The sequence below is a fragment of the Rhipicephalus sanguineus genome, chromosome 5 (genome assembly GCF_013339695.2).
Source record: "Rhipicephalus sanguineus isolate Rsan-2018 chromosome 5, BIME_Rsan_1.4, whole genome shotgun sequence".
In the NCBI taxonomy this organism is placed as follows: Eukaryota; Metazoa; Arthropoda; class Arachnida; order Ixodida; family Ixodidae; genus Rhipicephalus; species Rhipicephalus sanguineus.
Window position 1 is genome coordinate 95,302,616 of NC_051180.1, and position 17,472 is coordinate 95,320,087.

Below are 17,472 nucleotides of genomic sequence, written 5' to 3' on the forward strand. Positions count from 1 at the left end.
CTCTCCTACGCTCCCCCCTCGCGCGCCTGATGACCGCGTTCCCCGCTCGCCCTGTGACAATTAACGGCAAGGCTAGAGGGAAGACACGACGCGCGTAGCGTTCCTCTTCGCGTTCCACGACACGAGGTCGGTAGCATTCCCAACGAAAGCCAACGGAACGCGATCGTGCAAGTGCTCCGGCTTCGCATCGCCTCATGGTCCCATTTAGCGGGAGATGGTGTAATTTAAATTTTTTACTATTTTACGGCTGCAGTTGCTGCAGTGACGCGACTGCGATTATTAAACTTTTTTTTTTTTTGAAGTTTCGCGACGAAGGCAGCTGGCTTTTTGTCGAAGACAGTCCGCTTTTTGCAAGGCTAACGTATTGTGCCGTTGGTCTCTACATCGCTTATCCTTGTTCCTTTCTGTGATTGCACTGTTTCTTGAAGATGGATTACCAGCTATCCCAGTGTCACACGTTGGTCTCTATTTCGTGTATATATTTTGGCGGGAGGAATTATGTAATATGGCTGAGCCACACCTTCCGTGCTTTTTCTTATGTACATAGTCCATGTTGCAGTTGGTGTTAATACACTTCACGTAATGAATGTCATAGACGTGTCCATTCGTTGTATTCTCGTATGGATTTATTTATGTATTACGTTGCTGTGGCCTATGGTACATACACTTTTTTTTCGTTCTTACATAGTACTTTATATATTGCCACGTGCGTTTCTTATTATCCCTTTTGCTGCATTCGGTTTTCGCCCACAAACACTGTCAGCAACGCTCAGCGAAAGCCGCGCATCATTGTTCGAGAAGCTTCGCGATTATTACAGATCGTTTTGGTAAGATTGCGCGCAAGACTCGAACACTCGAGCTTATTCTAGAGCTTGCGTGACAGCCAGCGATAACGCTGGAATATTCGATGGCACATGTATAAATGCCGACACGCTTCACCGCTTGTCACTTTTAACCACGACCTACGCCCTGTTCGCCACTATCAGTGTAACGCGTGTATTGCTGTAGTTTGAATTTTCATTTCCCGGCCACAAGTTCAGCCAAATAAAGAGTTTCATCTTGAACACGTCGACTGCTGTCTTCATCGACGTCACGACCACGTGACAATATATTCATATTTTTCTTTGATTTGTAACTTTTAAGTGCTCATCTTCCGCGGTTAACTGTGTGAAATCATTCTATGAGATCCGTTATGGGCATTGTGAGTAACATAAGTAAATATACAGCAACCAAGCGACATTTTCAAGCATGCCACAAGGTCACGTGACGCTGCCACGTCATGCTGCTATCAAATATAAGTGAAGATGCGGCACTCAGTCCACATACTACACATGGCGACAAACTGGAGCATTGTGCTGGTTATGCAAGAATAGTGAAATACTTCTTTTTGTCACCTTCAAGAGATTTCTCAAACAGTAACTTCTACTACAAATACTACTGCCACTAGTATTAGTACTATTACTACTAATAACAAAAATAATTTACTTTCTGTGCAGTGCTAAGGCTCTGTCCCAGAGATTTCCGATTACCCGAAGTCTTGTATCAGCTGGATTCTTCCCATGCCAGCGAATTTTCTTATTATGCACCAACGCTTGGAGCCAGCAATTTCTTAATTAGTCATGCGAGTAAAAAAAAAAAAACGCGAAAGAAATCGCAGTACACTTCCTCAACAAAAACGACACGCAATCGCGGGAAAAATGCACCATTACAAGTGTAGCGAGAACGACTGCATTCCCAGGCTCCCTTAGATTAATATTAGCATATAGGACCTGTGTACCGAAAGCGTCGCGGTCACCGCACCACCCTGTTTCGTAGTACGGTTTCCAAGGTAACCGTTCTCCCCTCTTCCTCGCCACAGCTCCTTAGAGTAAACCCAACCAACGCACCGACTGCATAGTTCCTTATTAAATTAGTCCCGAAGCTCTTAGAACGGACGAGTCGACCAACGAAGTCAGTATTTGCAGAGTCTGAGCACTTTCGGGTGGCACGTGAGGCGAATATTACAAGGGGAAATGCCAGCGAGAAATGAAATATATTATTCTGTCACCGCATCTATATTAATTGCGCAGAAGAACGAAGGAAAGAAACCCTAGTCATCGATTTGCAGTAGTATATCACATTACATCGTGTGCGCATCGGGGATAACATTTTTTTTGTCAGAGGAACGACGCGGCTGCGTCATTTGAGCGGTGCCTCATTACAGCGACGTAATGGGAAGTCGCAATAACCTTGCTTGTTAAGTAGAGCAACACACTTAGCCTAGATCACAACTTATGATCTCTCCGGTGCTAAATAAAAAAAAAGTAATTAGATGTTCTGTATGCCTCACAGTTTCGCACGCAATCGAATTAAAGAAATGCAATTCAACAGTTTCAAGGTGTGAGAGCGCAGTGCTGCTTGTGATCCTCATAAGAACTGCGAGCAGCACTCACGAATTTTGTAATCTTCTTTCTCGCCGCTGCAAAAATGGTATGCACTGCTTAACAAAGAGACGAAGAAGACATAAAAAGTGCAACCATTAGATAGATAGATAGATAGATAGATAGATAGATAGATAGATAGATAGATAGATAGATAGATAGATAGATAGATAGATAGATAGATAGATAGATAGATAGATAGATAGATAGATAGATAGATAGATAGATAGATAGATAGATATACACGAAAAGGAAATGCATGGAGATAAACTGGACATGCGTTAGGTGATTAATTAGGATAGGTGATAAAGGTGATAGGTGATAAAGATTAGGAAGAGAAAGAACACGAACAGTACACATTCGTCCGAAAGTGCGTATTGATGCAACAAATGTCCCCGATCTCAACAGAGGTCTCACTAGAACTATTAGAACAAACTACCATAAACTGCGCGAAGCTTCCCTAGTGAGAGCATGGCAGTGGTTTTCAGTTGCTGAGCACAAAGCCGCGGGTTCGAATGACAGTCACTAAGGATGCTTATCGACGGTTAGGAATATAGTAAAGACCTACCTCCTAGGCTCAAGCGTGCCATCTTGGAGAATTCAGGTTGTTACAAAATAACTTCACGGCCTTCAACTAAGGTGTCTTTCACAACGCAGAGTTAATAAGTCTTATAAATTAACCTCGTAAAGAGCGTACATCGCTGGGAGGAAGAAGTATACAAATTATACTCGAGCAGTACTTTTGTTTGGACTAGTTGGTTCATTGGCGGACTTGTTAACAAGTAACGGTGCTTGGAAACGGGGACAAAAAAAAAACAACACGGTAGACGTTGCGGGCGCTTCAGTGCTTTTTGTAGACGCTACAGTGCCCGTAGCGTCTACTGTGTTTCTGTGTCCCAGTGCTGTTGCTTCCCTAACAAGTCCGACAAATTATACGCATTCGTAGGCTAACCAGTTAACTAAATTAAACGTCTACGCCTGATTTGAGTGCTTGGCATCGATAAAACGCGAAATTGCAATCACGGGATAAAGCAAATCCACCCCACAGGAGCACAGTAGCGTCTGCGTTTGGAGGTTTGCGACCTGCGTCCCGCTTTGTGAAATGTTCAAGAATCCCGGGAACGACCTAGTTTTGTCCACGGGTGCTGCGATACGTCAACCTCGGCCGTGTTTTGTTTCCCTTGGTATCTGTTTCATTACTCTAATTAACCGTCGGCGATCTCTTTCGTGTGAGTTAGGCGTAAACGCACCCTGCGCTTGCGAAACTAAAAAGAAAGAAGCGCTTATCAAGGCGAAGCCGGAAAAGAGGTTATAGCCAGAAAGCGGTGAGGTGAGAGCAGATAACTGAGTGGACCGCGTTTATCATGGTAATAGCGGTCGGGGAAATTTCCCCTCAAAGGCAACGTTTACGCTTTGCCACATAATTTACCGCATACACTGCTCACAATGGCGCCTGTATCGAGCTTGAAAATAGTATCAAATGCGCTGGAGCCAATCGATGTGCCCGGGAGCATCGTATTTACGAGCCCCCAAAGTTCTCAAACTACTCTTTGTTTATTTACTGTACGAGGACGCAGTCTAACGAAAACGTGCGCGCGCTGTCCTCGCTCACTTGCCTCTTCCGTTATTTCTTCTTTCCGTCCTTCTCTCCATTTGTTTTTCTCACTCACTCACTCACTCACTCACTCACTCACTCACTCACTCACTCACTCACTCACTCACTCACTCACTCACTCACTCACTCACTCACTCACTCACTCACTCACTCACTCACTCACTCACTCACTCACTCACTCACTCACTCACTCACTCACTCACTCACTCACTCGCTCGCTCGCTCACTCACTCACTCACTCACTCACTCACTCACTCACTCACTCACTCACTCACTCACTCACTCCCCTCACTCACTCACTCACTCACTCACTCACTCACTCACTCACTCACTCACTCACTCACTCACTCACTCACCCACCCACTCACTCACTCACTCACTCACTCACTCACTCACTCACTCACTCACTCACTCACTCACTCACTCACTCACTCACTCACTCACTCACTCACTCACTCACTCACTCACTCACTCACTCACTCACTCACTCACTCACTTGTGGATGGAACGTGTATGCGACCAACATCTACAGGAATGATATCCATTGGCAAAGGTAACACTACCTGGCAAATACGCCTCTCCTGAAAGCGCATAGTGTCTGATAATTCATCAGGTTATAAGATATGAGTTTATCTTACAGCAGAGCTGTTACTCCCGCCGTTTGTACGTTTCGCGATGTAGACATGAAACAATCATCATCATGCCGGCGCTCGCACTCTTCGTCCTCTTCTGCTTCGCTCCGCTAACACGTGCGCCTGGCGCGCGCTCTCCCGCTGCGTCGATTTGTCCGGCGTAGGATGCAATAACTCTGATGGGCGAGAGAATGAGTACAAAGAGAGAGAGAGAGAGAGAGAAAGGGAAGAAAGAGGAAAAAAAGATAGAAATACAGAGAAAGAAATAGACAGAGAGGAAGAGATAGAATGAAACAGACATACAAAATACAGAGATCAAGACAGAGAGAGAAAGGGAGGAAGAAAGAGAGAGAGAAAAAGAAAGAGAAATAAAGAAATGAAAGAGAGAGAAAGGAACAGAAGAAATAGTAAAAAAATAAAAAGAGAGGGAAAGAGAGAGAAAGAAACAGATAGAGAGAGAAACAAACAAATAGAAAGGAACAGATACATCTAATTGAACCCGATCAATACCTAGCCAATACTCGTGATTTACAATGTGATCACGTGGACACTTCGTACATCGGGGTGTGAATGAACGTGTGCCTCGTAAAGCCAGGACCAGCCGAGTGCCGACCAGCGCTGCTGTGCCCTCGCCTTGCGCGACTGAGTGCAAGCCGCGCAAATTTTTTTGCTTAAAGCTGCGTTGCAGTTGCTTTACTGGCCTCACCACCTGGGAACAAAACAATGCATCAGATCAACATTTCTTACCTGACCATTATGGTTCCTGTCTCCTATATGGCGCCACAGAAAAATCGATAGTCAAAAATTTTTTTACCTACGAAAATAAAAGGTGTTTTCCCACCGCAGATGCATGCGTTCCGGTTGAAGCCCTTTGGTAAACTATAGACTTCTTCATAACGGCAACGATTGAATAAAAGAAAGCTGAGCCCGCCAGCGTGGTTGCTCTTAGGCAGGGGCGTAGCCAGAAGCGTTTTTCAGGGGGCGGGGTGTTCAATCATACTTTAATACCCATGTTACACAGGCAAAGCAAGCGCAGTTACGACCAACCACGGTTGACCGCGTTGAACCGCGGTTAGCGCCAACCACGGTTCGCCGATGTTACACAGCGCGAAAGCATCCTCGGTTAAGGTGGCTAACGCCATCTGGCGTAGAACAAACTAACTGACGCACTAATCAACAGAGCGACGTTCTGTTTACAAATATGCCACTTATTTCTTGCATAATGTTCTTCAAACGTATAATTATGCGAATATATGCATCTTTTACGCTAAAGCCTCATCGCTTGAAATAGTTTTGTTTTTGTGTGCCTATTACAACTTTGGAACAATGCGTCAGGCGGAAGTTCGGCGTTTAACTCGGCTTTAATTGCCGCGTACACCTTTGCATTGCGTGACGTGCTCCGCAGATCACGCAAATGATTTTCCCACAACCTTATCAGGTATTCCGTGGTCCGTGTCGTCCAGTTCGATCGTTTTTCACGCGCGCTCGCCGGCATGCACTGTAACTCATTGGTGGTGGGCGCCGCCATTTTCTCGGTTATCTGCCTAACCGAGGTTGCCAAGCTCGGTTTCTTAAAACCGCGGTTAGCGGCATTACCGCGGTTTCGTGTGCCGTGTAACATCAGCGAACCACGGTTAACGTAACCGCGGTTAGCGTAACCGCGGTTTAGGCTGTCTGTGTAACAAGGGTATAAGTACGTTCGTGCGCGCGCTTCTATGTGAGCGTGTACCTATACACATACAAACTGCGAAAATTCAAGTGGGGGAAGGAGGGAGCAGCCCTCCGCCCCAACCCCCTTACCCTGGCTAGGCCAATGCTGTTAGGGGTGCAGTATATGCGGCAGCATTATCTTCATTACTGTCAGAGTGTCTTGTATAGGAATCCCGAAAGTAAGGGTGAATCTGTCTTACTCACTGCTCTCAGAAACCCGGTTTCTTACAATAGCACAAAAAAGTGTACGTGCCACTTCGCGCCTAGCGTCCCGAAGCACAGCTTGTGAAAAGAAAGCAAAAAAAAAAAAGACAAGAAGAAGCACTGCCTCGCTGCCGCATGACTCTGCCTCAAGACGCGTTAGCGAGAAACTTGTACTCGTTTCGAAAACAATAAAGAATGAACAGAACACGTCTCATACATCTTCCACAACATTGTTCTCTACGTCGACGGAACGGAGAGCGATGTTCCTTGCTTTTGAGATATTCCGCGACGGCGCACTCATCACCTAGACGTCTAGGCCTTGACGCTTGTACGTAGCTCGTTGGGAAAGCGAGAACATACAGAGCAGTCATGACGCATCATCGTGACGAGAGAGGGGCGGCACATAAATGCGTAGGATTATTTTCAAGTACGAAGCATCCAGGTTCGTAAGAAAAAACAATGTTAAGACTAACAAAACAATCAGCGTCGACAGAGACATACACAACTTAGCCACGTCTCTCTTCCTCGAGAAGGAAATGCCCGTACGAGAAATAAGTACACATACGCACTAAAGATAACGTCAGCAAAGTAAGGTTGCACGTTAAGACGTAGAGGCAGCTTCGCTGCGAGAAACTTGACACGTCAGTGGGGCATCCCGAACCTATTTCGTTGAGGATTCGCAAACGCACACAAATATGCAACGAGAAAGATTAGAAAGAGAGGGTCGTTGACGTAGACGTAGATGGTGGGAGCGTGCGCTGGATTTACCGAAGGAATGAGAGAGCCGTAGGAGGATGAGAGGTTCTCCTATTTCACCGCGTCCTCCCCGAAGCGGTGAGAGACAACAAGATGCGGGCTTCTCCGCAACATGAGTCATTGCGTGGGAAAGCCAGACGTCACCATCCGGGGATGCGGGAGGGAGATGACGGCGCGATATCTTTCTGTAGCTTCCTCATTCTGCAAGAATACCTTACAAATACTGGGTTTCGATCGCTACTGAGTTTTCAGAGGCGCCGTTTATTTGGCAGGAGAAGGTGTGGATGCCAAGAAAATTGTAATGGAAATCCAGATGACATCTAATATATCGATACACTCTTGTGACCCGCGACCTCTATGTTCAGTACTTCTCGCACGGTACTTGTGAACATAATGACAAAAATACTTATCAATGATATTGTCATTCACTGATGTGCCATGATACAATTAGTTAAACGGCACGTCTATAAGTGGTAGTACAGTGCTGGTGGGACGAAATATATTAAGAAAGAATCAAAACAATAAGACGCGGGACAGAGAACCAACAAACTTGTATTGCCTTAGTGAGGCAATGTTCTTGAAAGTTTTATTCTACTTCTACACTCTCAAACGCTATTCCTCTGGTATAAAACCGCTCATGACTGTGAAGGCAGTTTTTGCCCTCCGCGCGTTCTTGACAAATAAACGGTACACGACCTCGTACCTCAGAAAAAAATAAGCATGGAAAACAAACCGGACTATTCGGTTTTCGAAGCAAACTGCATTACCATCACAGCTGGGGCCGCTGTGTGTCATAGAAACAGTGAAAGTAGGTCACAAATAGGTTTTGCAAGTATACGGCATCGAAGTTAGCTTTACCCATGGAAAAGTATATTTACATTCCGGCGCATGTTGACAAGAGAGACGCAGCGGATTTCGAGGACAAACGCGACATGCAGCCGCCAGCGCAGGCGGTGGTGAAACGTGACACAGCGCTACTACCGCCTGTAGCGTCAAAATCTGCAGAGGCCTCTTGTCGTGTTCGATATTTTTAGAGAAGCGCGCTCCCTGCAACTGTGTTATCTGAGAGCAGGTGTCCCCAGAAGAAGAAATCTGATTTCGAAAAAGGGTGAAATTGCCAAGGAAAACTATTCCCACTAAGCTGGGGGAAAGAAAAAAAAAAACCCCACAAGGTCCCTTATGTATTCGCCTAGACGACTCGAAGGCGAAAGCCATCTTCTTTTTTTTTTTTCGCACTCCATGTATTGATCCTCTCCCGAAAGCTTTTTACACCTAACGTGATTTCGCATTGCCTCCAAGATCGGAGGAATTGCAAGCTTTCCGCACTTCACCTGGTTTTGCCCTGCCTCCGTGATCGGCCCACCTTTGACCAAGCGACGATGTGATGTGATCACATCACAATGTCATCAACGTTACGTTATCTGACTTCATGATGATGTCGTAGTGACGTCATGATGACGTCACATCGTGACGTCAACACGTGATGATTTTTTGCATCACTCGTGTTGACACCATCGACGCTGGACGCCGACGGTCAATTTTCGCGTTTAATGAGGCATCTAAGGCTTTCGCTTTAATAAAAGAAATAACGTCGGTTCTCTAAGAGAACGATACGTTTGACGGCATGTAGTTGTTGCTCTGAGTGATCTGAATGGCTGCGTTCGTCGCGAACGGAGTCCGTGACCGACGGACCTGTAGTGGTAGTAGGCCAAACAAATTCGCCGACTCCTTACCTTTTTATGACAAAATTTACCAGCGCAAAAAGACGGAACACTTAGGGATCGAGATCCCTAGACGTTCCGTCTTTTTGCGCTGGTAAGGTTTGTCCTAAACATGAACCAACTCGCCCAAGCAGCAGTTTTAGCTAAGTTCCTTAGCTGTGTGGTATACTGTGTTGATACGCTGTAGGCGTGTCACATATTGTAGTGATGCAGGCCAAATGCTGAGCCGCCGTCGGCGGGTCAGTATTTGGTCAGCATCGCTGTTCAGGGCTACGCCACGAGTGCCGACGAGCAGCGCCGCTCCGCTCCTCTGTGTGCACCTACGAGCATTGCTGCGGAACTTGTTGCTTCATTTTAGATAGCCAATGGGAAGCGACTGTCGTGAGAAGCTCAAGCGTAAGTGGACAGGTTCTCGCTGCAAGAGGATCGGACCGTATTGTGGCATGATAAGGGATGACGTAGTTCCCGCGATACGAAAGTCAACGGCAGACCTCGAGAAAGACCACTTCCGCGGAAAAAAGAAAAAAAGAAAAGACTAGACTGTGTGCTCGTTTGTATATCGATTTGCTTTTGATTCTGAGTTGTGCTCCTTTTATAGCTAAAGAACTTGCGCCTTCTTTATGTGAAACAAGAAACTAAAAAAAAAATACTGTGTGCTGAAGATTAGGCGCACGTAAAGCAAAGCCAGGAGATAAAAATTAACAAACTTCAGCGTATCACCCCAGCTCATCACATGGCTTAAACTTAACTTTTGAACCGAGTTCACCAAAATTCTTATTCATACGAAGTGGTTACCACGGACCTGCAGTATTTTATAATAAGTTCGCGATCATGCTTGGCGATAAGAAAGAAAAAAGGAAAGGAAAAATAAAGGAAAAAAAGGGGCAATAAGTTAATAGGAGGCGAATAATTAAAAAGTGAATGCTGTTAGAATAGCTTGCGCACGCACGCGGCGCACGCACGCACGCACGCACGCACGTGCGCGCACACACACACACACGCACGCACCACGCACGCACACACACCACACGCGCACACACACACACACACGCACGCACGCACGCACAACACACACACACCGCGCGCACGCACACACCACACACACACACACACACACACACACACACACCCGCACACACACACCACGACACACACCACACACACACCACACACACACCACACACCACACACCACGACACACACACACACACACCACACAACACATTACCGTGCAGCTGTTTTCGACAAGGAGCACAATCTGAAGATAAAGTCACAGCGGATAGCGGCAAATGTTCATTGGAGGGAGGCAGATGACGTCGGATTATTCTGCTGTCCGCTCTTATAACAATGTTATAAAATAATGCGGACAGTCCACAGTGGTCTACACTACAGTACACAACATTAACCAATAGTTAGCTATCACTACTCGGTGCCATAGCTCGGCAAAAAATTTCGAGCTCACTCAGACTCACTCAATTTTATTTTTCAACCAGGCTCACTCAGACTCAGACTCAGCTAAATATTACTCACTCGAACTCACTCAGACTCAGACTCACGGCTCGATCTGAGTCTGAGTGAGTCTGAGCGAGTCGACTCATGGGTCCGTTAGCGCATAATTAGCTTTTTCGATCAGTATGTCAACACACTCAAATGCCAATATCTCATATAATCGATGCTCTACGATACGCATTTTGATCTCTTATCTTCACATACGAGTTATTAGTGATGGCAATTCAGTAAAGACATTTTTATTGGAAGATATGACTCACACGAGATATTTTTCTCAAGAATTTCTTTTAAAAATCTTTTCGGGGTAGGGGGGGGGGATCGAGGCACGCCTCTGATCAATAAATATTGAACTGGCGTATGAACGCTAGTGCGTTGAAGTATCTGTTAGTAGAAGTGAGTATTAAAGTCAGCCATCATAATGCTAGTAGTAATGCTGAAGTTGAGTAGTTATCACCATAGGTCGGCAAAAAAGTTTGGAGCTCACTCAGACTCACTCAAGAAATATATATTGTAGTGGATCAGACCAACGAAGTGACTGGCGCGTGAAGGGGAGTCTAGTGAAAGAGAACGAAAAGGATGGAGTTGTGTTGGACCATGTTTGTCTGAGTTGCTCTCGTACGTTACATTTGGTGGCAGCTGTGACAACGGTAACCCATGCTTACACGGAGCAAGGCTTCTGCTGCGACAGCAATAGTCGGTCGCTCAGCGGTGAACCCTATGGAGGACGATACGTCGTCGCCGGCCGTGGGACCTGCTGTCCCGACTACGGAGGGAAGCTTGGCAGAGGCCGCGGGAGCCCCAGTCTCATCAAACATCCCGCCACCCGCACCCCGTCAGCCTCTTCCGTCGGAGTTTGATGTCCGGGGCGCATCAACTCACCCTCCACAGTCAAGCATCGGGCCCAGTCTACCTATGGCAGATTGCCTACAAGCCCTGGCTTCACAAGGTGAGGCCGACAGAAGAGCGCTCATGCAAGATTTCGAGACTCGCTTTGCTACTCGCCTGCTATCTCTTGAGACCGCGCTTGCCCAGCGTACCTCCACGGCAGATGACGTCGTCGCAGACCTGGCTGCACGGGTCTCTGTCATCGAGGCACAGTCTAGCCGTCAGCAACGTGTGTCCACATCGGTCGAACAAAACAACATCGGTCGAGCTCAGTCTCGGCTTTTTGGAGCACACCTTCTACCACCTACCTTTGATGGTACCACATCGTGGGCAGCATTTCTGGTGCAGTTCGAGTCTGTTGCTACCCTAAACGGCTGAACAGTTCAAGACAAAGCCCAGGTGCTCGTTCTGCAACTCCGTCACGCCGCGGCTGAATACCTCGAGTACATTCCCCAAGCCATCCGCTCGAACTATGAAGCACTGGTGTCGGCGCTCGAAAGCCGATATGGTGACCGTCATCTTCTTCAGCTCTACCTCACACAGCTGAAACACGTCCGGCAGGGTCGGCGAGACCTTCAAGAACTCGCTGCTCACGTCGATAGCTTGGCCCGGAAGGCCTTCTCGGGTGCCCTACCGCAACCATGGACCTTATTGCTGCTAATGCCTTTGTTGACGCCATCAATAACAGAAACGTCCAGCGCTTCGTCCGCCTCGCTCGTCCGATCGACGTACCATCAGCTCTAGCCGTCGCTCTTGAGGCAGAGATACAAGAACGCTCGCAAGCAGCTGAAGATCCGTACCGGAGGCCAACCTACACGGACGTGCCCTCCGGGGCCCGAAATTCTCCTGCTCGGCTACACGAGCCTACAGCGATGTTTCGCTGCTACCACTGCAACGACGTTGGACATTTTGCTCGTAACTGCCCTGGAATGTCCGAGTCGCTGCCAAACTCGGTTGCTCGTGCAAAGTTTTCCTCGGGAAACTACAATGCGGGCCGCCGAGGGCAGGGCCCCGCATGATGACTGAAGCCCCTCTCCTTTCACTTGGCCCCTTCACCGAGATGCCAACTCTGCCGGTGAAGCTTGGAGATCCGCCGCAGCGTGTTGAAGCACTTGTGGACACAGGGGCTGCCTTCAGTTTTCTCACGTCGAGTTTCTTGTTTGGAAGATTTTCGGTGAATCCTGCACAGGTCGATCGACCCCATCTCGTCCTGGCTGACGGAGCTGCTCTACCTAGCCTAGGCGAAGTCTGCTTGAATGTGTGTGCGCTTGGGAAGAAAGCGAGACATCGGCTCCTTGTCGTCCCAAACCTGTGTGTGCCAGTGATCGTAGGCTGTGATTGGTGTGCAGCGTTTGGCGTTCGTTTGCAGTTTAGCGGCACTGATTGCACCATTGACCTGCTATCTACCACGTCGATACCATCGCCAGCAACTCTTGAAGCCTCCAATAGAGCTTGTCCTTGGCAGTCGTATTTCCCGTTACATCAAGTCATTTACAGCACTGTTCACAAAGTCTGTTCCGTGCTCGCTGCCAACTACCGCATGATGAAAAGCCTGTTCACTAAATTTTCTTCGCAATTCGGCATTCCAAACACAAGGACGTGTATGGCCGTTGGTGCAAACAGGAATGAACAAGCCGAAGTTGGACAATCATCACCTCTTTTGCATCCTGTGATTACGGCAACTTCAGTTACCATACCCTTGTCGTCTGCTGCGTGGCTGCCCGTTTACAGCCACGCGAAGTCTTTTGCCGACACGGAAATTCTTGTAGAAAGCGCCGTTTGCTCCCGGCCTGGAGGTGAATTCGCAATGCCGCGGGCCCTCCATCACTGTTCCGGAAATATCTTTTCAGTGCTTGTCTTCAATCTGTCCGACGGCAACCTGCGCGTGCCGTCAGACACCGTTCTCGGTACCTGTACGTACCTTGAAGCCCCGTCTGTCGTGGCAGTAGTGCAGCCCGGAGCACCTTCCCCACCAGCTACTTCGCCCTTAGACTGGAATGAATTCAACTTCGGCCCCAACTTAACTCCGTCACAGAAATCGGAGATTCAAGCACTTCTACGAAAATTCCGTAACTGCGTGGCCATGTCACCCAGTGAGCTCGGCCACACTCCTTTGGTGCAGCACAGAATCGATACCGGCTCTGAAATTCCTATTCGACGTCACCCGCGGCGAGTCTCTGCCTCTGAACGCGCAGAAATCGCTAAGCAAGTGGATGACATGCTTAAACGTGGTATCATATCGCGCTCTTCCAGTCCCTGGTCGTCCCCCGTAGTACTTGTCAGAAAGAAAGACGGCACGATTCGTTTCTGTGTGGATTATCGACGACTAAATAGTGTCACCAAACCGGACGTGTATCCTCTGCCTCGTCTTGATGATGCCCTTGACCGCCTGCATGGTGCCAGTTTTTTCACTACGCTGGATCTTTTTTCTGGCTATTGGCAAGTGGAACTACACCCAAATGACGCTGAGAAGACCGCCTTTACAACTCCCGACGGACTATACCAGTTTAATCGCCTGCCATTTGGCCTCTACAACGCTCCCGCTACATTTCAGCGATTAATGGACTGGGTTCTTGGGCATCTGAAGTGGTCGATGGCTTTGGTTTACTTAGACGACATCATCGTTTATGCTCCTACGTTTCCCGAACACCTCAGGCGCTTGGAAATGGTCCTGCGTGCTCTACAAGACGCTCGTCTTTGCATTAAGCCTTCAAAGTGCTTCTTCGGCTTCTCGGAAGTTACTTACTTGGGACACGTAGTCAGCGCCAAAGGCATCAGCCCTGATCCCACCAAGATCCAAGCCATCGCCTGTATTCTGCCTCCCACCACGGCTAAGCAGCTTAACCCTTTCAGCCCTGGATTTTTTATTTTGGCCGGAGACATTTTTTGTGCGTGTTTTCCTGATAGTTAGGACCTCAGAAGACCAAAAACGAAAAATTGAGCCAGTGGTGCATTTATGGATTAATTAGCATGGAATCAAATTAGGTCATTAGGGCTCAGTGGCCGTGAAATTAGGAAATTGGCTTCTTTATTTCTGCTACTCACTAGAGTACACAAAATGTGAACCACGTCTCATTTTTCAGTGTGATACTCCTTGAAACAGCTTCTGTACGACAGCCCGTAAACGGCGCTTAGCCGCCTCACCTGACCCGCCTCGGCGTCACCCATGACTTCAGTCAAGCTTTTTCTTCTTTGTGGCTCCCAGCTCCGCAAATATGTCGCAACTTTGGTGTCAATCACAGCGGGGATGATTGAAGAAGTATTTCCCCAAGAATGAGCAGTTTTGCTTTCATTTTCAAAGTGCCAGGGGAACTTTTGTGCGGTGTCGTCAACTGACGACACCAGGGCCGAAATGGTTAAAAGTTTCCTAGGCTTTGCTTCATATTTCCGGCGCTTTGTCCCTGACTTCGCTTCCCGCGCAGCACCTCTCATCGAATTGTTGAAGAAAGAAGTTCGCTGGAAATGGGGTCCCGATCAAGAAGCTGCCTTCCGCGACCTCCAGACTGCCCTTCAGGCACCACCGACACTCGCGCACTATGACGAGAATGCGCCGACTATTCTACACACGGACGCCAGCGGGCTTGGCCTCGGAGCTGTTCTCTTGCAACTTAACGAGGACGGCCAGGAGAGGCCGGTCGCTTATGCTAGCCGCCGGCTCAGTGAACCAGAGAGCCGATATCACGCCTCCGAACTTGAGTGCTTGGCGGTAGTTTGGGCAGTCGAAAAATTTTGCCCGTACGTTTATGCTAAAACCTTCACGGTGGTTACCGACAACGTCGCCCTTCGCTGGCTTCAAACAAAAAAAGACCTTAACGCTAAGTTAGCCAGGTGGGCTCTAAAGGTGCAAGATTATACCTTTTCCGTTGTCCATCGGAGTGGCGCTCGCCATCAGGACGCTGACTACCTTTCTCGCCACCCGACAGCTCTCAACGGCACCTCGCCAGTAACCGCAGTGCTTGATTTACGCGCCACACAGCCACAAGACGCAGAAATCCTCGATATAATCCAGCGGTTGTCCGGGGAAGTATGCACTCCCAAGCGTCGTCGTGAAAGTCTCGCCGCGTCTTATGTCGTCCGAGATGGAATCCTTTTTCACCGAAATCATCGGGATGGGTCGTGTGTGCCTGCCGTGCCTGCAGCCATGCGACAATCGGTGCTGTTCATGTGCCATGACACCCCGACTGCTGGTCACCTCGGGCTTCACAAGACGCTGGCACGCATCAAAGAGACGTTTTGGTGGCGGCGCATGCAGACTGACGTCTCCCGCTACGTTTTGTCGTGCACGGTCTGTCAGGCACGCAGAGAGAGAGAAATAACATTTATTTACACATCCGGCGTGTGGGAAGTCCCCGGCCTCGCAGGGCGCGGATGTTCCCTATCTTAAGATTACGGCTATTAGAGTCCGATAATCTCAGAGCCTAGACCTCGAGGATGTTGTGCTCCAACTAGGCGACAGTTACTCGGGTGCCTCCGCGCCCGTTGGACGGGTCGTCGGCTCCTTTTCTCCGTTGCTTCGCCAAAGCCTCCTCAAGCCGCTGGATGGCCCTTCGTTGCGTCTTCAGGTCTTCGGAGCGTATCCACGCTCTCACCTCTTCGGGATACGTGGCGTCCTGGCACTGCCCGTTCCCACTGTGCATAGCACTGTTACACCCTCCCCACATGATGTGGCGGAGAGTAGCTAGTTCACGTTCGCACACACTGCACTTTGCGTCCACGAACATGTCGGGGCACACGTGCCGGGCCAGAGCCGGTGTCAGCACGCACTCGGTCTGCAACTGTCGGAACTTTACTGCCTCCGCGCGCGAGAGTTCTCGGTGCGGGTGCGGGAAGGCTCTCCTGACTTCTCTGTAAGCCGCCAGGATCCCACCGTAGTCGGTGAGTGGCTCGAAGTCCTCTTTTGGTCTTCTCCGCTGGTCTCGGAGGGACGGACTGCCGCGGTCCGGCACGTAATGAGATCACGGGCCGCGGCGTCCGCCTCTTCGTTGCGGTTTTCGATGTCGGGTGCTAGTTGCCGACCCATGTGGGCCGGGAACCACTTGAGAGCAATGGTCGGTCCCGCAACGGCACCTCGGGCGGCCCACGTGGCCTCGATGGACCTCATTAGCCGCTCCGTGCCCTGCCAGATCGTGCCTCGGGCGAAGTTCTTGATCGCCGACTTCGAGTCGCTTAGCACCGTGCGCGTACCCGGTAGGCCCATGGCCAAAGCAATCGCCACCTCCTCCGCCTGGCCGGCTGTTCGGGCGCGCACGGTACTGGCTGTTAGCAGTTCTCCGGTAGTAGCTCGGACCACCGTCGCTACAAAGGCGTTGCGTCTCCTCGGATACCTTGCGGCGTCCACGTAGACTGCACCCTCGTCTTGTTGGTGCTGACGGGCCAGCGCCACCGCTCGTGCCGCTCGCCTGCCCTCGTCTCTCTCTGGGTCGGTGTTCTTGGGCAGCGGGTAGACGATAATCTTCCTCGCCGCTTCGTCGCTTAGGAGGGCTTGCTCTTCCAGTTCGCCGTACGGTCCTGTACCCACACGTTCGCCTGGAGGTAGTAATCCCGCCCGGTCTAGTAGTCTTCTGCCCGCTGCCGTGCTGCTTAGGCGGCTCAGCTGCGATGCTCTTTGGGCCTCGCTAATCTCCGAGAGCGTGTTGTGTGCTCCCAGAGACAGCAAGGCCGTGGTCTTCGTGCCCGGCAGGAGTCCCAAGGCCCCCGTGTAGGCTTTCCGGATGGCGGCGTCGATCTTGGCTCGCTCCGCACACGTCCAGCGGTGGAAGGCCCCCGCATATGCCGCATGGCCTACGACGAAAGCCTGCAGCTGGCGCAGGAGCCCCCTCTCGTTCATGCCCCGGTATCGGGACGAGACTCGTTTGATCAGGCGTGCTGCAACGCCCATCTTGGTTGTGATGTTCTTGACCGCCGTGGCGTTGGTCTGGGTGCCATCCACGAACATCCCCAGGATCCGTAACCCCGGTGCATGCGGGATCGGCACACCGTCGCTCGTGCGCACGACGATGTTCTCGACCGCTTCCTGACTC